Below are 19,121 nucleotides of genomic sequence, written 5' to 3' on the forward strand. Positions count from 1 at the left end.
AGAACTGCTGGTCTTGTTTTTATATAAAACCTTGAAACACTCATCATATTTGGAGTAGTCTAGTGATTGGAGCTAGGCTCTGTTTGATACGGGTTGCTGAGCTATCTCAACCTGTAAGCCATTATACTAAATCTCTGTCTACTTACATATATAGAAAGATTCACTGTGAAAGTGTTGGTCCTCTAGAGAAGCCTGGCAAATGCAGGAGGTAAGTAAAAGAAAGAGATCATTTGCAAGTCCACTTGGTCAAACTTAGGTATTGATCCATCTGTAAATATCTTCTGAAACGAAATCATGATACACTATGTTGTCCCCTATTTTTAATGTGTTTTAGGACACGAAAACCACATTTTTCTGAGGACAAGGTTGTGATTTCCAACAAGTTTCCCCTTTTTGTCCACTTGAAAATACCTAGAAAGCCAAAAGATCTACACAAGATGGACACAGGTGTGAGATAGTGACTGGTTGAAATTTGTTAATTGGTTGGTGACCAAGAACACGTGACAGGAAGACATACTTTAATCCAGGATACACCTTCCGCTGGAGGCCTATATAAGTCCATGGATGCAGGAAGGAGTGCCTATTTGTCAGCTTGTCCTCAGCTTGTTCACAAGTCTGTCCCTACACTGGTACTGGCAACAGCTGTGCCAGTTTCCAGCCTCTAGATTAGACCAGCTGTACCAATCTGTGTTCCAATACTCAAAACTACCATTCTTTTGGACTTTTTATCCTCAGCTTGCCATTGTGAGTGTACAGGACTTCGAACCGTAAGTACATCCAAAAATTCTTTTTTTGACATACATATAGAGAAAAATTAATTTCATCATTTTATTTTATGGGATATTTTATTCATTTAACTTTCATCTATATGTTCTTTCCTGGTTTCCTCTACACAAAACTTCATTCCATCAACATCAAGTTGTTTCTATGATAGTTCTACCGCACCACCCTAAGGTTTCCCTACACAAGATCATCGAGTCTATACTGGATCAAGGGTTTCCCCTTAAATCTATAGTAAGGTCATGTTCTGCTACATGCATCAGGAACCTTGGTTTCTTCCTCCATATTTGCTCTTTGGTGGGTGGTTTATTCCCTTTGAGCTCTGGACAGTCAGGCTGGTTGGTATTATTTTTCTTACAACGGGGTTGCAAACTTCTTCAACTCTTTTAGGACATTCCATAACTCCTCCAATGGGGTCCCAGTACTCAGTCTGATGGCTGGCTATAAGCATCTGTGTTGGTTTCAGAAAGGCTCTGTCCTTACTTCTAAGTAGGTCTTCTAAGTTCCTTCTTCTAAGTTAGAATGAAGCTTCCATAATTCCTTCTTCATCTCCATACGGTCTGTGAATTTTATTGTGGTTTCATAAATTTATTTAATGATCACAAGCTTAAATTATGCTATAGGCATGAATTTAGAATTTCATAAAAAATCCATATACAGTTTATTTGGGACTTTCTTTTAATTGTTTGGAATGGAATTATAAGCCCCATAATTAGAGTTTTTACGGTATTTCTGTTGTATCTTAAGAGACAGGGTGGGAGCCACCCCTTGCCTTGGCCTTGGAATGCTTAAGAACATATTCCTGTGAGTCCTATCATTCCCAGGGAAGGAGGAAGGGGCTACACAAGGCTATGTCAACAATGATTAGCACAATGCTTGAGTAGTATAGGAGAAAAAAAATTGTGAAGCCAGGTGTCGAAACAACATTTTAAAATACTGTTCCTTGTGGAGTTGATCTGCCACACCTGTGGGCAGTACATTTAGAGTTGGAGTTGACCACTGGTGAGAGAGGGCAATTTTTTGATCTGAGAAAGTCAGTTTCTTGTGGAGTCTAATAGTCTGACTAAGGGATGGTTTTCAAAGATATGTCACTATTTGCTCAGAACAGAGGTGGATGACTGGAACATGTAGCAAAGTGCCAATGACCAGACCCTGACCCGACATGGGAATTCTTCTTTCTTATTGGTTCTTCTTTTCCTTTCTTATTACATACTCTTTGTTTTGATATTTATAATGGTATGCTCTTCCTCCACCTTGCTCCCTTCCAACCCTCTGAACCCCAGTGTTTTGGCATTTCCCTATATTGGGGAAACATGTTCTCCCTGGACCAAAGACCTCTTCTCAAATTAATGCCAGACACTGCTAGGTTCAGCTACATATGCAACTGTAACCATAGTTTTCTCAATGTGTTCTCAATGATCAGTGTTATAGTACCTGGGGGTTGTGTAGGGTTTAGTTGGTTGATCACATTGTTTTCCCATGCAGTTGCAACACCTTTCAGCTCCTTCAGGCTTTTCTTTAGCACCTTCCTTGGGGTCCCCAAGTTCACTCTGATGGTTAGATGCTAACATGCTCAGCTGTATGCATTTAACTCTGGCAGAGACCCAGAGTAGGCATCTCTATATGTTTCTTGCTTCTAAGCACTTTGTGCATCAGCAATAGAGCTAGGGATTGCTGGCTTCATATGGCATGGATCCCCATATAAAGAAGTCTCTGAATGATTTTTCTTTATTCCCTATTCCTCTATTTTACCTTGTATTTCCTATCTAAAGTGTTTTGTTCTTTCTACTAAACAGGACTGAGGTTTGGCTTTTTGGCCTTCCTTCTTCTTTGCACATCATAAGGTCTGTCAATTTTTGCTGGGGTACTCAAAGTTTTCTGTGGCTAGTATTTTCTTCACAGTGAGGGCATTCCATGTGTGTGTTTTTGTGAGTGGGGTACTCACGATATTATCTCGACCCATATATTTGCCTAGGTGTTTCATAAAGTCATTGTTTCTAATTTATAAATGTACCATTCATTCTTTATACATTATTTGTTTTTTAAACATCTAGGTTTCTTCCAGCTTCTGGCTATCATAAATAAGGCTGCTAGAACATGGTGGAGCATGTGTGCTTGTCAAATGTTGGAACGTCTTTGGGCTATATGTCTAGGAGTGGAATAGCGGGGTTTTCAGGTAGCACTATGTTCAATTTTCTGCGAAATCACCAGACTGTTTTACAGAGTGGTTGTACCAGCTTACAATCCCACCAACACTCAAGAAGTTTTCTTTTCTCTCCACATTCTTGCCAGCATCTTCTGTCACCTGATTTTTGACCTTAGCCATTCTAATTAAAATAAGGTGTATTCTCAGGGTTGTTTAGATTTACATTTACCTGATAACTAGCCATATTTATAATTTCTTTGGGTGCTTCATAGCTATTTGGAATTTCTCAGCTGAGAATTCTTTGTTGGGCTCTGTATACCAGTTTTATATATAAATATTTGATTCTCTGGAGTCTAACTTCCTGAGCTCTTTGTATATGTTGTATATTAGCCCTCCATCAGTTGCAGGAGTATCAAACATCCTTCCTCAATCTGTTGTTGGACATATTGTCTTCTTGAAAATATGCTTAGCCTCCAGAAACTTTCCAATTTTATGAGGTCCCAATTGTTGATTCTTGATCTTAGAGTATAATCTATTTGTTTTCTGTTGAGAAAACTTTCCCCTGTGCCTACATGTTTTAAGCTCTTCTCCACTTTGTTTTCTAAAAATTCTTCCTTATGCAGCTGAATGGCAAGGGCATTGATCTTAAGAGATAGTTAGGATTGTTGTGACTGATTTTATTGTCTTAACATAGTATTCTAATTGTTGTTGTTGTAGATGTTGTTAGTTGAAAATCATAAATATCAAAATATAAATTATTGAAAAACTGAATATGTTATGTGGTATGGTATTAATTAGGAAGTAGCCTGCAGCTATGCGTTATGGCAATACAAAAAAAGAGAATCCTTGGCCTATATTATGGCAAGTATTTTTAATTTCTGCAATCAAGGGTTAGAGACAAAAGATAAAGATTATGAGACCAGATTGAAGTATAAATGTCTTCTGTAAAAATGAGTTGTCCTGTAACTTCCTGTAAATCATCATGGGAGGAATGATTTTCCACTTCTCTGGGATAGAAGAGAGGCTGGATGTTGATCTGGACACCTTGTATGTGTTTCAATAAGTGATGCCTACGGAATGATGCCTTCACAAATCCAGAGTGTATTTTTTTCAAGTGGTTTCTAATTGGTGAAAAGGTGCAAGCAATTTTAATCTCCTATCTTAAAGTTTTTTTTAATCAATTTTAAGAGTGCAACTATCCATCCAAACAACCTCACTTTTGTTCCAATACTACATGTTGTGTCTCATGATGATGATGTGATTTCTCCATTTGTATTATTTCTTTTCTTGTTTTTTTCTGTCTTTCATTCCATCTTCCTTTCTTAAACATTGGTTTTCACTATTTGCTTTTAAAATTTAAAATAAGATTTTTGTCTCATTTCATCAACCTTTACCACCATCAGGATCTATCCAGGATCCATGAACTATGTGGACACAATTCTAGGTAACTGGGTCCTATTGTCAGTGTGCTGAGAGTGAAACCCTCTCTTAGCATTTATCTATAATATTTGAGAAAATGGATGGGATCCCATAACAAAAGGACACAACAGATTGTAGCATTGCAAAAAAATAATCACACCAGATTCTGTATCTACCATTACAAAGATTAACCTCTTGTACTCTATAAGTCTCCACAGCAAGAGGTTTCATCAGCTCACAAGTTTTTTTTCATTCACTCTCTTCATTCAAAACAAACCCCACATAACCTACTGCTCCTGTAAAAACCCACCAGTCCCACCAACAAATCCTGTTCCACATTCTCTTCTAAAGTTGATGAATGCAACCATGTAACTGTATATTGTTTATAAAGTAAATCAGAGGCAAGCTAACATACACAGTTCCTAAGAGTTTACTTAATGAGAGCATCTTCTAAACGCTAAGAGCCTGGGGTGAGATATTTAAACATGTCTTCTAAGTATGGGGGCCTACATGTGGAAACATAAGTCTTATGAAATCATAGAATCAGAAGTACTGAACATATCAGGCCTAGCTTTATAAAAGGAGATCCCAGAGTAATGAAGCTTTTGTTTGCCCATCCCACCTTCATCAGAGCCCTTAAAGTTGTGAATCCCTGATCTCCAGAGAACATTTTATGCCTTCTTGTGTCTACCATTTAAGTTCTGCCTGTCCGCCGAGTTTGAGTATTCTCAAGAACTTTAATCTCTACCACTGAATACCTAGTTTAGCCAGATGTTGATTTTTCTCCCAACAGTGCAGGAACTTGAAGAGTCCCCAAGCCATTTGTGAAGCCTGCATAGACATGGAAGAATCCACAGGTGCATTCCAGCCAGGGAGGTGTAATCCTCAGCCTTTCCCTGTGGAGTCCAGCCAGCCTGTCTCAGGTCAGAGCTCAGAGATGCTTGCCTGGAAACCAACAGTGATGGCATCTGCATACTCTAGCACACCTGAGATAACCTGTACTCTGAACTCGACAGCACACCCAGGAAAAACTGGAGAGCCAAGTGAGACTTCCTCTGTGAATCAGATAGCTGTGTCTCTTCAGCAGAAAAAATTCCCGGAAGACACTCAGCTTAAGGAGCTCAACAACACACCAAAGATATGCCATCCTCATGCCCAGAATAAAGCTGTCCTTGAAGCTAGGGAATCTCTCTACATTGAAGGACACTGGATGAGGACAGTCAACTTTGACAAGACTCTTGTGATCCAAAATACAGCCTTGAATGACAGTGAGAGGATTCCCTTTGGTAATCATCATGCTGCTCCTTCTGGAAGCCATGCAGACCAGAATTCAAATGTAGATCGCTCCCTGGACTATTTTTCTGAACAGAGTTCTTTTAGGTATCAGCAGAGGGATTTAGTAGCTAATAATAGATTCAATGCTGATCTGATGATACCTTCTAATGAATATCAGGCTTTTTATGAGCCTCCGGTGAGAGATAACCATGACCACATGAAGCTCTACTAACAGAAGTCATCCTTTCGTGGTCAGAATGTCTACAGAGGTCAGGATAACCTGGTCTGTGGTGAGCACTTTCTCTCTGGGTATCAGTTATCCGGACACAGATGTGATCAGAATTTGATGGTCAGTCACTGGGTGACAAATCCAATTGGTGGCCAGACTTTCTATGGTTTTCAGATGCCAAACACCAGTTTTGGCCCAAATTTTCAAGGGTCTAAGAGGGCAACATCCAATGCAGAAGAAAATATGACTTGGCATCCACAGAATTATCCCAGTTCTAAAGTGTCATGCTACTTGCATCAGATGAGGTCCTCTGATCCAAATGTCTACCCATGTCTGAATGGAACACCAAATGTTGAAAAAAGGCTGGATCCTCAGGTGAATTCATTTTGTAATCAAGACCACATAGCTTGGGATCCAGAGACAAGTCCCAGTTCTAAAGAGTTATATTCCTTGGATCAAATGAGAACTTCTGTGAATCCAAATATCCATCCAAGTTTGAATGGAAAACCTAATGTTGAAAAAAGCATTGATCCTCAGGTCACTTCACTTAGTAAGGAAGACCACCTAGCTTGTCACCCAGAGACAAGTCCCAGTCCTGAAGAGACATTCTCCTTGGATAAGATAATAGCCTTTCCTGATTCTAATGCTTCCCTAAATCTGAATGGAACTACCAGTATTGAAGAAAGCCAAAATGCTCAGGTGACTTCACTTAGTAAGGAAGACCACCTAGCTTGTCACCCAGAGACAAGTCCCAGTCCTGAAGAGACATTCTCCTTGGATGAGATAATAGCCTTTCCTGATTCTAATGCTTCCCTAAATCTGAATGGAGCTACAAGTATTGAAGAAAGCCAAAATGCTCAGGTGACTTCACTTAGTAACCCAGAAAAACAAGCTTGTCATCCAGAGACAAGTCCCAGTTCTGAAGAGTCTTTTTTCTTGGATGAGATAATAGCCTTTCCTGATTCTGATGCTTCCTCAAGTTTGAATGGATCCCCCAATGTTGAAGAAAACCTTGTTCCTCAGGTGACCTCACTTAGTAACCCAGCCAACCTAGATTGTCACCCAGAGGCAAGTCCCAGTTCTGAAGAGTCTTTCTTTTTGGATGACATAATTGCCTTTCTTGATTCTGATGCTTCCCGAAGTTTGCATGGAACATCCAAAGTTGAAGAAAGCCTTGATCCTCAAGTGACTTCACTTACTAACAAGGTCAACCTGTCTTGGCACCCAGAGACAAGTCCCCTTTCTGAAGAGTCTTTCTTCTTGGATGACATAATGGCCTTTCTTGATTCTGATGCTTCCCCAAGTGTGAATGGAACACCTGATGTGGAAGAAAAACTTGATCCTCAGGTGACTTCATGTCCTATACAAGAACACTTAGCTTGGCATCCAGAGAGAATTCCAAGTTCTGAAGAGTCATTCTCCTTGGATCATTTGAGAACCTCTCTTAAACCTAATGTCTACCCAAGTAGCAATGGAACACCCAATGTTGTGCAAAGCCTTGATCATCATGTGACATTACTTAGTAACCAAGCCCCATATGTAGGTGAATCCTCAAATCCTTCAAGTTACCCTTCTGTTCAAAGACAACCCCAGGCAAGCTCTTCAGCTTCTGATTTGGTTCAAGGAAAGGGTCCAGAGTTGAACGCAGACCTGCAGACACTGGGCCCTGTCTCTCCAATCAACCCTCAACCTTTGAAGCGCTACTCATGTTCCTACCCAGATTGTGGGAAATCTTACACAAAGGCTCACCACCTCAAAGACCACATGAAGAAACACACTGGAAAGAGGAGTTATGAGTGCAATGTGCCTGGCTGCAAATGGACATTCTATCGTTCAACAGATCTAAAGAGACACATAAAAAAGCACAGTGGTGAGAGGCCCCATGCTTGTCCCCTCTGCAACAAAAGCTATTCCAGAACCTGTTACCTCAAGCAGCATCTGAAGTCTCACTCCCAAGCATCATTCACCAGTACAAACTGACTGTTCAAAAAATATCTTCCCTGAAATTGATTTATTGTTTCTATGGACACCTCTGTCAACAAGTAGATTTTACTGTTGCCTGAAGATTACAAACAAATGAACAAACAAACTAACATTTAGAATTTGAAAGTGGACCATGTGATCCTCACATCTATTTATTTGCATAGGGAAATCTCAACTGATCCCTTTTCAATACCAGATTTTTAAATCTAAGTTCCATACACTGTATACTGAACTTTTCCTCTTTAATATAATGTAAGTTGGCTACCTATCCCACCTCCTCCATGTGCTGCAGATGCAAGACCCATCACTAAGGAGTTTGTTTTCAAGAGCTCAATGTATGTTCCCAAGATGATGAATGCTGATATGGACGCAGTTTATGCTGAAAATCAGGTGGAACTGGAAGAAAGACTCCACTTCTCAATCAAGAGTTTGAACTACAACACAAACTTGAAAATCTTTCTGCAAGAGTAGATGCAGTTGAGGAAGTAAACCTGAAGCTAAAATCAGAAAATCAAGTTCTTGGACAATATACAGATAACCTCATGTCTGCTTCCAGAGTTTTTCAAACATCTAAAACGAAAAGCAAAAGATAGTAAAGGGCTCACCTCACTGTCTTCTATGGATTGCTGCTTTTGTTCTTTCTACATAATCTTGGATATGATCCAAAAGTTAGTGTATGTTTGTTTGCTTCGCTGAGTATTTGTAAAGGCAATGTCAGATCTAGGTAATACTAAAGCTTTACAGGAGCATCTCTGAACTAATGTTCTATGTATATATTAGTTTATGAAGATGTGCACATGAAGAGACTTTATAATAAAATTACAGATATTTTTGAAAATTTAAGAAGAATCTTTAGCCAATTTATTACATATATATATATATATACACACACACACATATTGTGTAGCACTGTGTTTTATCAAAAGCCTAAATAGTTAAATGTACATGAAAATAACCATTTTGTGAAAAAGGGACAAAAATCATGTACTGAATGCAGAGCTTCTGTACCTTGTGCACCCACTTTTGCCTCTACATCTGCCTCTGCCTTCCCATCTTCATCAGGAGAAGAACTACAGAGTTATCTCCGACAGAGTAACCTGACTCTAAGTATTGACACTATACCAAACTATGACACTTTCTTATCTATTGCTTGCCATTTGAGAATTGTACTAATAAGAGAGGATTGCTGATATCATTTTAATCAACTGAAGATACATTGAAGCTATAAATAATGAAGGGTTTTCTGTGAAATGTAAACTCTCACATTCGGAGGTAAAAACTTTTTGCAGATGACATGATAGTTTATGTAAGTGATCCCACAAATTCCACCAGAGAACTACTATGGCTGATAAACATTCAGCAAAGTGGCTGAATATTAAATTACTTCAAACAAATCAGTAGCCTTCCTGTATTCAAAAGACAATCATGTGGAGAAAGAAATTAGAAAAAAGATATCCTCTACAATAGTCACAAAAATGATGAAATACCTTGGTGTGCCTCCAACTAAGTAAGTGAAGGACCTGTATGACAAGAACTCCAAACCTCTAAAGAAGGATATCAAGGAAAGTCTCAGAAAATGGAAAGATCTCCCATGCTCATGGAATGGAAGGATCAACATTCTAAAAATGACCATCTTACCCAAAGCAATCTACAGATTCAATGATATCCCCATCAAAATTCTAATGTAGTTCTTCATTGAATTGGAAAGAGAAATGTGTGATTTCACCTGGAATAACAAAAGACTTAGAAAAGCGAAATCCATCCTCAAAAACAAGTAAACATCTGCGAGAATCTCTATCCCTGACCTCAAGCTATAGTACAAGGCAATTCTGATGAAAACTGTGTGGGACTGGTACAGAAATAGGCACATGGATCAATGGAATAGAATAGAAGACCCCGTAATTAAGCCCCATATATAGGGTCACCTGAATTTTGACCAAGGACCTGTAAATATTCAATGGAAAAATGACAGCCTATTCAACAAATGGTATTCGTCCAACTGGCACTCAGCATGCAGAAGAATGAAAATAGACCCTTTCTTATCTCTTTGTACAAAGCTTAAGTGTAAGTGGATCAAATATATCCACATTAAACCAGATACACTGAAACTATTAGATGAGAAAATAGGGAAAAACTTAGAATACTTAGGCATAGGAAAATAATTTTCTGAACAAAACAACAATGGCCCCTGCTCTTAGGTCAAATATTAACAAATGAAACTTAATGAGATTGCAAGTTTCTGTAAGGCTTAGGACAGTGTCAAGTAAACAAAACTGCAGCCAACAGAATGGGAAAAGATCATAACCAACTCCACATCAGATAGAGACCTAATATCCAAGGTATAAAAGGAACAGAAAAAGCTAGACACCAGTAAATCCAACAACCCTATTAAACATGTAGTACAGAGCTAAACAAAATGTTTTCAATTGAGGAAAATCCAATAACTGAGAAACATCTAGGAAGTGCTGGACATCCATAGCCATCAGGCAAATGCAAATCATAACAACCCTGTGATTCCACATCACACTAGTCAGATTGGCCAAGATCAAAAACTAAGATGACAACAGATGCAGGAGAGGCTGTGCAGAAAGAGGAACACTTTTCCACTGTTGGTGGGGTTGTAAACTGATAAAACAACTCTGGAAATCAGACAGGCGATTCCTCAGAAAACTGGACATGGTACTACCTGAAAATCCAGCTATTCCACTTCTGGGCATATACCCCAGAGACACTCCAATATACAACAAAGACGCATGCACCACAATGTTCATAGCAGCACTATTTATGTTAGCCAGAAGCTGGAAAGAACCCAGATGCCCTTCAGTAGAAGAATGGATACAAAAATTGTGGTACATTTAATCAATGAAGTACTACTCAGCTATCAGAAACAATGACTTAACCAAATTCTTAAGAAAATGGTTGCATCTAGAGAATAGCATCCTGAGTGAGATAACCCAGTCACAAAAGAACAGACATAATATGCAGTCATTGATAATGGGATACTAACGCCAGAAAGCTCAGCCTACCCCAGAAAAAACTCAGACTGTGAAATTCAAGAAAAAAAAAATAAAACATTATACTCAATCCTCACACACCAAGAAAACTTTGACTACTTCTGGGTTACATCCTGATTTACATGTACTTTTTGCTCATTGTAACTATTAGGACATTAATGCAGAATATCAAACCTTAAAAAAAATGCAAAGCACTTACTAAAATGTATTCTTATACATTTATGTAAAAATTCTAACATTTGTTCTTCTATCTGTGTTTATTTAAAAAATAAATTATAAATGGAGTAAATCTTAAACAAAATCTCTCTATTACATGAAATAATCCATTTGGTGTTGTAAAGATAGAGATGCTGGTGTGTGAGAAGTAGAAAAAAAGGAAAAGAAAAAAAGACTTGAAGAAAGATAGAAATAGGAATGAAAACTGGATAAAAAGGAATAACCAACTCCCTATATTTCCCCTATAAATGTGTGCTATATCTGCCCCACAGGTGCAAATTTGGGACATGAATAAAAGTGAATTTAGTCTAATGTGAGTGGATTATGAGACCAGTGAAAGGTTGGTCTCAATGTTTATTTGTATGATGAGATGGACTTTTGGAAATTTAATTGAGAGTATATTAATACCAAAATCGTAAATATAAAAGAGTTTTGTCAATGCGATAAGTATAAATCTTAGTGTTTTATCTCAGTTGTATACCCAGAGTTTTTGAAACCAAATTAGTTACAGTATTTTAATCATTTTTTAACAAATTTTAAAAGTTTAGTTTGTAGTTTCCATCTGATAAAGATCTGATACCCAAAATATTAGCAAGTTTTTGTAACAGGAAAGATCCAATAATGGAACTGCTAGCTCTTCGATGGGCTGCTGACTTGAAGATTTATCTAATGTACTAATGTAGGCATGGATGGGTGACTTAGTTATAAGGATATATAATCCTCCCATTACAGACATTTTGCAACTGTTTTGTGACCTTGTTACTGATATTTAAATTTGTGTTCAAGTTCTGCTTTGCAATTTAATAAAATTTTTTAAGAAAAAAAAATTGTTATGTTTGACATTTTTAAAATTTTATTGGATATTCTGAACATTTACATTTCTAACCTTATATCCTCCCCTTTACTCCCCTTTCCTCCTCCCTCAAACTTGTTTTTATGAATTGCATCTCAAATAAAATGACTAAAAACACTAGTTTTTAAACTCTGTGACTTTTTTTGATACATTAAAATTGTGTGATTTATTGGCCTTTCTAATCAATATTTGTTGTGCACCTAGGTTTGTCTTTGTAATGATCCAGCCTTTCTAGAAAAGATGGTTTTAACAGTAACACAATCTGCAAGTCCTTGAATATAAAGTAACTCTTTTTTACAATAGACTTCTTGCACATATTCCTGTCTCAACTCTTCTTATTTCAACCCTAGTCACTACTGTCCACAAATTCTGTCTCATTCATACACATTAGTGTCTACTCCTCTTATACATATATCATGATGTTGGATTTCTAGAGATGTAAAAATTTAGAATAATGACAGTTCTTATTTTTCTCATATTTTCTTGGACATACGTTAGGTTGTCAATATGATCTTTGCACTATATTTTAGCCACTTCTTTTGCTCCTCTATGGTATCCATCAGTCACAGGAATAAATTTTCATGATATTACTTTATAGAACAATCAGTCCCCATTTTGACATCATCACAGCAGTGTCTCTAGGTCCTAATAGAGTTGTAGAGCATATGTTAGGATATGGTACTATACCAAAATCTTGGTTTAACTTCTGGGTCTATTATTTTAGATGCTCAAGTGTTATGAACTATCTTGTATAAAATTTGTTCTAACGAGATTTACACTCACTTTTTATAAACTGCTTTATAAATTTATAAATGAAACACAAGTTGAAGGGAACATATTCATTTACTAGGCCAATAAATATGTAAGGGGCTTTCACAACAGGTAGAATCATTACTTACAGTTTGAACATAAGAAAATTAAAATGAAGTAATATAAATTCAGATACTATGGTAGAATTCTGATACAACCAAGAGAGTAAGACATAATGGTTTTGAGCTGCCAAGGTCAGTGGTTTCCTCTGAGACTAAAACATTCCATCATTCAGTAATCTTCAGGAATATTAGGTAGGAAGGGAAACGACTAATAATACATCCAAGAAGACCCTGAATAAGCACAAACCACTCATTATATCCATTATGCCACTCTTCCTTTGCAGCTCAAACCTCCATGCCTGGGAGAGGTTTATATTAGCTTAGTCACTTGAAAAAGGCACTATACAATTGTTGTGCTGTCAATTTTCTTCAGGTTTCTACCTCTAGTGACTTGTCACCAATGATGAGGTGGACATTGGAGATAAAGCTGCTTTTGTGTAATTTTTGCCCCTGTAACACCTCATCTGTTTTTGTGAAAATAACCTCCATAAAACTTACTGATTCACCAAGTTGGAATTTAGTTCTCTCTCTCTCCACTTCCTTCCCTACCTACCTCGAACCCTCCCTCCCTACCTCCCTTCCTACATACCTACCTCTCTCTCTCTGTCTCTCAATCTCTCTCTGTCTAGCTCTTCACACACACACACACACACACACACACACACACACACACACACACACACATATATACCATGATTCTTATCTGAGATTAGTAGGCATGAATATTATGAATATTATGTCTCCCCAGGAAATATGATAGCTCAGGTAGTGAGTGTTTTTTATTGCAATAGTGAAAAACATTTAAAACATGGAACACATGCTATTTTGTTGTATTGGTTCTCACCCTTATGTTAATTACTACCTCCTTATCTCCTCAATGAAACAGAGTCCACTAGGTATCACCCCACCCTGGATCATCTATTCCCAGCAGGTCTAGTCATATCCTCTCCTGCTGAGGCCTAACCAGGGAGGCCAGGAAGAAGAAAAGATTACCAATATCAATGAACAGAGACTGTGATAGCCCCTGATTAACTTCCAGAATGCTTCCTGGGCTCCACATAATGTTTGTCAGTCTGTTTCTATACTCTACTGGATGAAGACTCAGGAGACAATAATGCTAGGTTCCTACATGCAAGCATAGAAGAGTAGCCGAGTATCATTAATATGGTCTAGTGTGGACTCTCTCCCATGAAATGTATCTCTCTTTGGGATAATCATTGGAGGGCTGTTTCCTCACTGTCTGTTCCATCTTTATCTCTGCACAATATGTAGGCAAGACAAACTTGACATTCTAACAAGGGCAGTAAGACAACATGAGAATATCTAAGGGATTCCATTTGGAACAAAGTAGGCACAGTATTATTGTTCACAGATGACTTGAAAGTATAAATAGCAGACCTCCAAGTTCTATCAGAAAACTTCCACAGCTGATGAACTCATTCAGCAAGATGCTTGCACAAAAAATTAATAAAAGAAAAATCAGTATGCCTCATTTGTGCAAATGATATGCTAAGACAGAATTTAAGGTGATAATTCTCTTATAATACCCAAAAATCCTAAAAAAAATTTCTCATATGACTTTAACCCAGCAAGTCAAAGACCTATATAACAGGAACTTCATGTCTATGAAGAAACTGGGGAAGATATCAGAAGATGCAAAGATCTACCATGATCCCGACTGAGCAGGATTAACATAGTTAATTAACTATCTTACCAAAAGCAATTTACAGATTCAAAATAATTTCCATTAAAATTGTAAAACAATTATTTAGAGGCAATCTAACATGTACTGGTGTCTAGAGAGCTTATAGATATACTTCAGGACAAACAAACATGCAAAAAGTATACAAAAATGCTTGAAAATAAATTTGTCACTCATAAATATTACTGATTAGTTGATATATACAAAACTTAATGAAAACAAATCAATGTGTACTGATACCAGTTGGTTCAATAGGACTATATACTTTTTGTGCTTCAAAATTTTGATTACCTCTCTAATGTGGAGTAGTTTGAAGGGACCACTCATATTCACACACACACACACACACACACACACACACACACACACACACACACACACACATAATTCAGAGACAATAAGAAAACCTGGCATCACAGATAACAAGATGTTAAGAGTGTAGTGCTAGTAACTAAGCAAGGGAATCAAACACAACCTGAAAATGACAGAAACAAGGAAGAGACAGCCCAACACACCAGAAAAGCAAGATTTGGACATAAAAACAAACTGCATGATAAGGATGATGAAGGTCTTCTAGAGGCACATAAATTACATGAGAACCAGTAAACAAGTTGAAGAAACACATGAGAACCATTAAACACATAGAAGACCTTAAAGAGGAAAAGAAAAATCAGTTAAAGAGCTACAGAAAAATACAACCACACAGGTGAAGGAATTAGAAACAAAAATAGAAAAAAAAATAATCACAAAAAGAAACAACCCTGGAGATAAGAAACCTCAGAAAGAGATTAGAAGTCGTAGACACAAGCATTACCAACGGAATGCAAGAGATGGAAGAGAGTTTCTCAGGGGCAAAAGATACCACAGTAAACATTGGCACATCAGTCAGAGATAATGCAAAAATCTAAAAGCATTATCTTAATGCATCTAGTAATTCCAGGACACAATAAGAAGAGTCAACCAAAGTATAATAGTTGTAGAAGAAAATATAGACTCTCAAATAAAAGTGTCACTAAATATCTTGAACAAAATTTAGAGGCTAATTCACTAACCTAAAGGAATAGATGACCATGAACATACAAGAAATCTACAAAACTCCAAATAGATTAGACCAGATAAATAAAATTCCCTCTGACATAAAATAGTCAAAATACCAAATATTCAAAACAAAGAAAGTATAGCAAAAGAGGTATACTCAGCTTGGACTGTATAGCTTAACCTGTCCACTAAATCGGTGCTTTTACATGTTTAGAACTTTGTTTATACATTCCAAATTTTTAAGAGTTGTGTCCCTGTTTTGTTTCTCAGAATTGTGTTATTATAGCATGAACTGAATATGCCATGCATCAGGAACCTATGAAGGTCTTTCTAGATAGGTGGCAATCAGTCAGTATATTCTGGCTTTTTTGAGATTTATTCTAGGCCACTGTTTTTATTTGTCATGCACAGGCTGAGTCTCAGAGCTTAGTAATGACTGGAAAGTCTATGAGTTACACTTTAACCATTTCTATGTTTTTAGTGTCTTACATTATACAAATGAGGCTTTTTGCAAAAGTCTCAGAGTCCCCCAAATCCTTGTGTTTTTTATCACTTGTGAAAACCCTAAAGAAGAAAACCACACAAACATAATTCTACTTCTAACAATAAAAATAACAGGGACCAATAATGGTTCTTTGATATCTCTTAGCATCATTGGATTCATTTCCCCAATAAAGAGACATAGATTATAAGAATGTACACACAATCCGAGTCCAACATTTTGCTGCATACCGGAAACTCCTGTCAGGAACAAACACAAATAGTACCTAAGAGTAAAAGGTTAGGAAGAAATTTCAAGGAAAAATGGTACTAAGAAACAATCTAGAGTGGCTATTCTAATACCAAATAAGATAAATTTTCAAGAAAAGTTACCAACATTGTTAAGGAAGGACAATTTTGACTAATCAGAGGAAAAGTTCTATCAAGGTGAAGAACTGTGCTCCAAATACAAGAGCACCTGCAGTTAGTAAACAAAAAAACAAAAAAAGAAAAAAATTGACATGATTCCATGCACCCTTTCAAATAATCATGGACGAAGGCTCCTCTTCAAAAACAAAAACAAATCAAAAAGACCACATACACATAAACAATGCCCTACACAACAATACCATGTTCAAGGAAGAAATAAATAAAATCTTAAGGATTTTCAAAATTTAATGAAAATGAGAGCACACCAAACTGAAACTATGGGATGCAATGAAAGCAGTATTAAGAAGAAAACTTATTGCTTGGATTTGTTCCAAAAGAAACTGCAGAGAGCATACACAACCAGCTTGACAGAAGAACTAAAAGTTATAGAACAAAAAAAGAAGATACATCTAAGAGGAATAGGCAGGAGGAAACACTCAAAATCAGAGATGAAATCAACAAAGTAGAAACAAAAAGGAACTATACAAAAAATCAACAAAACCAGGAGCTAGGTCTTTGATAAAATCAAAAAATATTGATGAAACCTGAGCCAGACTAACTAGAGGACACAGAGACTATCTAAATTAACAAACTCAGAAAAGAAAAGGAAGATATAACAATAGAAACTGAAGAAAGTAAAAACAAATCATCAGATCCTGCAACAAAAGTGTATACTCAACCAAACAGAAAATGTTGAGAAAATGTCTCATATTCTCCATATTACCAAAGATCAAATTTAAATCTAAATCAAGTAAATCATCACAACAGTCCCATAATCACTATATAAAAACAAGAACTCATCAAAAGCCTCTGATCCCAAGGGGGTAAAAAGCCAAAGGTTTCAGTGCCATATTTTATCAGACATTCAGAGAAGAACTGATACCAATATTGTCGACACTATTTCATAAAATAGAAAGAGAAGGAACACTACACAACTCATTCTTTGAAGCCAAAATTACTCTAATTCTTAAATCAAACAGAGACCCTACAAAGAAAGAAAGAAAGTGTCAGACAATATTCCTTCATGAACAGCCGTGAAAATATTCAATCGAATTCTTGTAAAAAGAATACTAGAACACATCATATGATCCTTTAACATGATCAAGTAAAGTTCATCCCAGTGATACAGGGAGAGTTCAATATATGAAAATCCATCAAAGTAATCAACCAAAAAAAATCAAATAAATAAACTATATAAAGATCTCTTTAGATGCTTAGAAGTAACTAGAGAAAATAAAACACCATTTCATGTTAATGGTTTGGAAATATCTGGAACTTTAGGCTCATTCTTAAAGATAGTAAAAGCAATATACAGCAAATGAGTAGCCAATATTAATCTAAATAGGGAGAATGTTGAAGCAATCACACTAAAATAAGATACTCGACAAGTCTGCCCACACTTCTATTACTCTTCTTCTGTAATGGAGTACTGGAAGTCTTAACAAGAGCAATAATACCACAAATTCAGTCAAATGGATGTAAATTAGAAAACAAGATGTCAAATATCACTATTTGTTGATGATATGATAGTATACTTATGTGACTCAAAGAATTCCACCAGAAACCTTTTACAGCTGATAAGCTGTATTTTCCACAAACCCTTTTGTTTCAATGGCCTCTCATAGTAACAAGCCTCAAGAGTTCTTCATGGCCCCTTCAAAACCAGGACCACATGGGGGATTCGTACATATTACTAAGTACAGCTGCAGTGTGAGGTGCAACTTTCCATGTCTCAGGAACACAGATTCTTTCTGCTCTCCAAAAATACTTTTCAGAAGATTTTACCACATTGATGCTGGCCTGTTCTTAATCATCCCTAATTTTTTAGCTCCAGATAAACAGCATCAATTGTCCGGGTAGCCTCATTCCCTTGATCATAAAGCCAGAGACCCAGGTTTAAAGCTGCTGAGTTATGCCGCTTGCAGGAGCTTGAATCTGGCCCCTTGTTGTATTACACTATCACTACATGCCTATTTTCTAACTCCTTCACTGCTTAAGAATTTTTCCACCCAACTACCTGAAAACCAATGTTTAGGCCACAGACTGAAATTCTGCACTGAAATAGACCACATGATCTTGGGCCAGGTCTGAACAGTTCAGATCACCCTCACCAACAAAGTCTTCCATATCCCTTCAAGGATAGTTTATTAAACCCCATTTAAAGAATTAAAGTACTCTTTAAATCCAAAAAACCAAAATCCACATTTTTCCAAACAAATGAATGATAAGGCCTTTCAAAGCAATAACCCACTCCTGGTGCCATCTTCTGTCTTAAGCTTTCACTGCTTTCAACAGACACCATGACCAAGGCATGTCTTACACATAACATTTAGTTGGGATTACTTTGTAGGTTCAATGATTCAGTTCATTATCAAGGCAGGAACATGGCAAGTCCAGGCATGCAAAGTGCATGAGGAGTTGAGAGTTTTACATTTTCATCCAAAGGAAGATAGGAACAGACTTGGTCTCCTCTCATAGATAGGAGGAGGGTCTCAAAGTCCATCTCCACAATGACACACTTACTCCAATAAATCCACACATTCCATAGTGCCACTGCCTGGGCCAAGTATATGTAAACCATAACAGGATGGATCCCTATTTGTTCATATCAGCCTTATTTATAAAAGCCATGAGCTGGAAAGAAACCAGATGTCCTTCAAAAGAGGTATGCATACAACAAATATA

Source organism: Micromys minutus (genome assembly GCF_963924665.1).
Source record: "Micromys minutus genome assembly, chromosome: X".
In the NCBI taxonomy this organism is placed as follows: Eukaryota; Metazoa; Chordata; class Mammalia; order Rodentia; family Muridae; genus Micromys; species Micromys minutus.